Below are 6,000 nucleotides of genomic sequence, written 5' to 3'. Positions count from 1 at the left end.
TCACACCTGTCCATGGGTGAACCATAAATCTGTTTATTGCATCTGTGATTGCCTTTCTCTGTGGAAATATCTTCAGTGATATCAATTTTTAGGGAACACCTATAAGTGATATCGTAGGCTATGTATCTTTCGCTCTGTGACTTACTGCAAGGTGCGTGATGAACTCTAGCCTCACCGATGGTGCTGTTGATGGCATTGTTTCCTTTTGTTCCTTGGCTAATATTCCATCTGCTCAGGTCCCTGTTCTTCTTTGTCCACTCATCTGTTGATGGACTTTCTGCTTGCTTCCATGTCCTGGCTATTGTAATACTCCTGCAATGCAGATTTGCCTGCCTGTGTCTTTCCACTTCTGTCTTCTTTCTTAGGTTATAGGCCCAGGAGTGGGCCTGCTGGATCATATCGTAACTCAGTGTTTACCTTGTAAAGGCACCTCCATTCTGTTCCCATTAGTGCCTCTTACCAGGTGAAGTCCTGTGGCGAGCATTGCCCTCTGAGGAAGGCGCCACTAAGACCCTCATAAGCCTCAGGGCCCGACTGTACTCTCCTTGGTATGCATCCTGGACTTTATGGTATGAACATACAAAAGGAGATGGTCTTTGGCCAAATCGCTCCAGGGACCTGCTCAGTTACTGGGAGTCCCTGGTTGTTCCCTAAAGCTAGGAAAAGCAACCCTGGAGGGGAAATTGGTGCCTTTGAGGGAGAAGCCGAGCAGCCAACCAACCAGCTGATGCTGATAAGGTGTGACTAAGCCGAGAAGCCAACCAACCAGCTGATGCCGATAAGGCGTGACGAAGCAAATTCCCTGCTTTAGGGGTATATATACGGCTATGCTTTGTTATTAAACTTGCCTTGCAAGCGTCAGTTGCTTGTGCCCTTCTGATCCCATACCTTGGTGCGTTCAGTTCCCTACCCCCTCTCGTCGGTTGTTGCTACACTTTGAGGACCCGCCGCGGCTGGCGGCAAAGTCCCACTTAACCTAGAGGGTATGCACTTCTCCACAACCCCTTCAGCATGAATTGTTGGTAGTCTTGTTGCTGATGGTTCTTCTGACTGGTGTGAGCCGATACCTCTGTGGTTGCATTTGCATGCGTCTCATAAAGCCTTGAAATTGAGCTTTCAGGGATGCCCTTTTTTTCTTCAAACTGTGTGTGTAGCTTACCTCATCACATTCTTTTCTTGAACTATGTGCCGCCTTTTGAAATATTTTGGCCACTACCTCCCTCAAGACATTTTGAGGGCAGGTTTCATTGACAGCCCTCCAGGACTTGTGCACACGAAGTGACCATTAGCACGGGTTTTCAAGCTGCCGTTGCAGGTAACGGCCACAGGGCTGCAGCATTTCTGCGTTTCCCACTCTGGTAACTAGTGAAACAGGCCTTCCTGCCAGTGGTGTTCCTTGGTTATCAATGACGGTGGGATGTGTCTGGAGAAACCCCCCAAAGCTGATGTCTCCTTACTTATATCTGTTTTTAAAATGGAATTTCTACTTTTCACTGGAGTACTCTTCCATTGTGTCCATGGACCACTGCTCCTTTCTGCATTCCTCTGTGGCTGGGCATTTTCATTGCTTCCAAGTGTTGGCTATGGTAAACATTGCTGGATTGCAGGATTGCCAGCCCGTGTCTTTTTGATTCTCATCCTCTCAGGTGATAGACCCAGCAGTGGCTATGGTTGATTGAACGGTCGCTCAATGTTGACCCTTTCCAGGCAACTCCACTGTGTTTTCCTTAGGGGCTCTTACCACGTCCCACTTAGAACCGAGGGTACGCATTTCTTCACCACCCCGTCAGCATTTCTTGTTTGCAGAAGTTTTGCTGCTGGCCATGCTGAGTCGTGTGACATGATAGGTTTTTTTAACGTGTAGTTTCGTGTTTAATAATTCCTAAGGTTCAGCATTTTTCCACGCCTTTTTTTATTCTGTTAAACAAAAACAGAAAAAAAAAAACCCGTGAGTACAATAAACCTCTCGAAATTGTCTTCTTGGAAGGTTGCCCTCTTTGGACTTTTTTGGTCGATTTTCGACCCCAGGATTTTGTTTTGGAGGGCAGGTGTCATTTACAAGCCTGCAATGGGTGTGAATATTGAGTGACCATTAGCACTGACTTTAAAGCTGCTGCTGTGGGAAACGGCCACAAGGCGTCAGCATTGCTACATTCCCACATCTGGTTACTAGGGCAGCAGAGCCTTCTGGAAGTCCTGTTCCCAGGTTGTCAATTAGAATGGAATGTGCCAGGAAAAAACCCAAGAAGTGTATGTCACATTACTTCTTGTTCGCTCTTTTAATTTGTTTAAATCGGGGTAATGATTAGAATACTGTTGGTCCTATATGTACAGAATCTGGTTCATTTGTACGTTTTATATATATATATATTCTTGTACAGATCCTCTTCCCATGTAAATTATTGCAGAGTGTTCTGGTGACCTCCCTTGCTATATGGTCGGTCTGTTTGATATATATATTTAATACGTATTTGTACACATATGGTGACACTAATCTTAATTTATCCATTCCCCCCACCTTTCATTTTACATAAGCTTAGTTTGTTTTCTAAGTCTCTGAGTGTCTTTCTTTGTGGAAATATGTTCATTTGTGTCAGCTGTTAGATAACGCCTATAGGTGATGTCATACGGTATGCCTTTTGCTTTCCGACTTAACTGATGTTCTGTGATGATCTCTAGGCTCATCTCGGGTGCCTCAAAGAGCAGTGTTTCCTTGTTTTCCATGGCTAATAGTCCACTGTGTCCACGGACCAGCTCTTCTTATCCATTCTTCTGTTGATGGACATTTGGGTTGCTTCGGTGTCTTGGCTACTGTGAAAACTCGTGGAGTGCAGCTCTTGCAGCCTGTCTTCTCAGGTGAGAGGCTCGGCTGTGGGTGTTCTGGATGGAAGGGTGGCTCAATTTTTAATTGAAAACGCAGCTCCTTTCTGTTCTCATTATTGGCTGTTACAACTAGACATGTCCTCCACAGACAGAGGAAACAGAGTTCTCTAAAACCCCTTCAGCATTTATTGTTTGTAGTCTTTTGGCTGACGGTAGTTAACTTGGGTGAGCTGAAAGCTTTTTGTAGGTTAGAGGAGTCTGATGATTCCTGATGTTGAGCTTTTCTCCATTTTCCTTTTTTTGATAAAGAGTGAGTAAAACTTACCTCTATCATACTATCTCTTTGACACATTTGCCTGCTTTGAATTTTTTTGGCCACGGCCGAGCTCAGGACATTTTTTTTTTTTTGAGGGCAGGTGTCTTTTAGAGGCCTGAGTCCTTATGAATGTTAAGTGACCCATAGCTATGCGTTTGAAGCCGCTCTTGCGGGAAACGGCCACAAGGCGGCAGCATTTCTCCATTTCCAACTCTGGGTTTTCCTGCAACAGAGGCTTCCTGGAAATTGTGTTAGTAGGCTGCAAATGAGAGTGCAGTGTGTCAGGGCAAACCCCCAAGAGCTTATATCTCCTTACTTCTTGTGTGTTTTTTAAAATTTAATTGTTATCTAGTATCACAGCCAATTGGATAAAAATGTGGTGTGTGTTCTAGGTGTACTGCATCTGGTTCATCATATGTATGTATCAATCTATTCATCTTTGGATCCTTTCCCGTGTAGGTTATTACAGAGTGTTGAGTCGACCTCTCCTGGTATTCCTTAGGTATTTTGTGATTATATATTTCATATGTATCAGTACATGTCTGTAAACCCCCATATCCAAATTCATACATTCCTTACACCTTTCCACTTGGTTAAGCATAGTTGGTTTTCTGCATCTATGCACGGCCTTCTCTTGGAAATGACTTCATGGGTATCAATGTTGAAGTAACAGCTATAAGTGATGTCATAGGATATTTCTATTTCGGTTTCTTTCGTACTTCCTTTTGGGTGGGTATCTCTAGATCCTTCTACGGTGGTGCCAGCGGCACTGTTGCATGCTCTTCCGTGGCTCATGTTCCATTGTGCACATGGGCCCCCTTCTTCTTGGTGCATTGTTCTGTTGATGGACATTTGGGTTTCTTCCAAGTCTTGGCGATGGTACATGTTGCTGCAGTGCAGGATGGCCAGCCTGTGTCTTTTTGATTTTGGTCTACTCGGGAGATAGGCCCATCAGTGGGCCTACCCGATTACAGGTTAGCTCAATTTTTACCTTTCAGTGCACCTCCACGGTGTTCTCACTACTAGCTGTTCCCAGGTTACGTCCCAGCGGCCGCTAGAGGGCACAGAGTTCTCTAAAACACCTTGAGCATTTATTCTTTGTAGACTCTGTGGCTGATGATCATTCTGACGACGGTGGGTGAACGTTTCTGTCGACTGGATTTGCATGGCTTTATTAATTCCTGATGTTGAGCATTTTTCCATGCCCTTTTATTTATCACAAGAGAAAGAAAGAAAGAGAAGACAAAATGTGCGCAAAATATGCCTCTTGAAATTGTCGTTTTGAAGTGTGCACATCTTTTGAGTTTTTTTCCTCGATTGACGACCCAAGAATCGTTTTTGAGGGCAGGTGTCATTTATAGGCCTGCAATGATTTTGAATATCAAGTGACCATTAGCACTGGGTTTAAAGCTGCTGTTTTGAGAAACGGCCACAAGGCGGCAGCAGGTCTCCTTTACCAAACCTGGTTACTCGGGCAACAGAGCCTCCGTGGAAGTCCTATTCTCGGTTGTCAATTAGAATGGACTGTGCCAGGAAAAAGCCCCTTATGTTTGTGCCTCACGACTGACTTGTTCGTTTTTTAATTCAATGTTTATTGTTTCTCACAGCAAGTTTGATTACAATGTTTTGCTTGTTGTAGGTGTGAAAGATGTGGCTCTTTTACACATAAACACGTATCTAGTCTTCTTTGGATCCTTTTCCCATGTAGCTTATGACACAATGTTGAGTACTCTTCTCTTGGTATTCCGTAGGCCTTTGGTGATTTTGTATTTCACGTGTGTTTGTATCTCTCTCTTAAACCCAATTTCCTAATGTACACAATTCTCACACCTGTCCATGGGTGAACCATAAATCTGTTTATTGCATCTGTGATTGCCTTTCTCTGTGGAAATATCTTCAGTGATATCAATTTTTAGGGAACACCTATAAGTGATATCGTAGGCTATGTATCTTTCGCTCTGTGACTTACTGCAAGGTGCGTGATGAACTCTAGCCTCACCGATGGTGCTGTTGATGGCATTGTTTCCTTTTGTTCCTTGGCTAATATTCCATCTGTTCAGGTCCCTGTTCTTCTTTGTCCACTCATCTGTTGATGGACTTTCTGCTTGCTTCCATGTCCTGGCTATTGTAATACTCCTGCAATGCAGATTTGCCTGCCTGTGTCTTTCCACTTCTGTCTTCTTTCTTAGGTTATAGGCCCAGGAGTGGGCCTGCTGGATCATATCGTAACTCAGTGTTTACCTTGTAAAGGCACCTCCATTCTGTTCCCATTAGTGCCTCTTACCAGGTGAAGTCCTGTGGCGAGCATTGCCCTCTGAGGAAGGCGCCACTGAGACCCTCCTAAGCCTCAGGGCCCGACTGTACTCTCCTTGGTATGCATCCTGGACTTTATGGTATGAACATACAAAAGGAGATGGTCTTTGGCCAAATCGCTCCAGGGACCTGCTCAGTTACTGGGAGTCCCTGGTTGTTCCCTAAAGCTAGGAAAAGCAACCCTGGAGGGGAAATTGGTGCCTTTGAGGGAGAAGCCGAGCAGCCAACCAACCAGCTGATGCTGATAAGGTGTGACTAAGCCGAGAAGCCAACCAACCAGCTGATGCCGATAAGGCGTGACGAAGCAAATTCCCTGCTTTAGGGGTATATATACGGCTATGCTTTGTTATTAAACTTGCCTTGCAAGCGTCAGTTGCTTGTGCCCTTCTGATCCCATACCTTGGTGCGTTCAGTTCCCTACCCCCTCTCGTCGGTTGTTGCTACACTTTGAGGACCCGCCGCGGCTGGCGGCAAAGTCCCACTTAACCTAGAGGGTATGCACTTCTCCACAACCCCTTCAGCATGAATTGTTGGTAGTCTTGTTGCTG

Source organism: Kogia breviceps, chromosome 3, assembly GCF_026419965.1.
Source record: "Kogia breviceps isolate mKogBre1 chromosome 3, mKogBre1 haplotype 1, whole genome shotgun sequence".
Lineage (NCBI taxonomy): Eukaryota > Metazoa > Chordata > Mammalia > Artiodactyla > Physeteridae > Kogia > Kogia breviceps.
The sequence above is the reverse complement of the archived record's forward strand: the minus strand, read 5'-3'. Positions refer to the sequence as shown.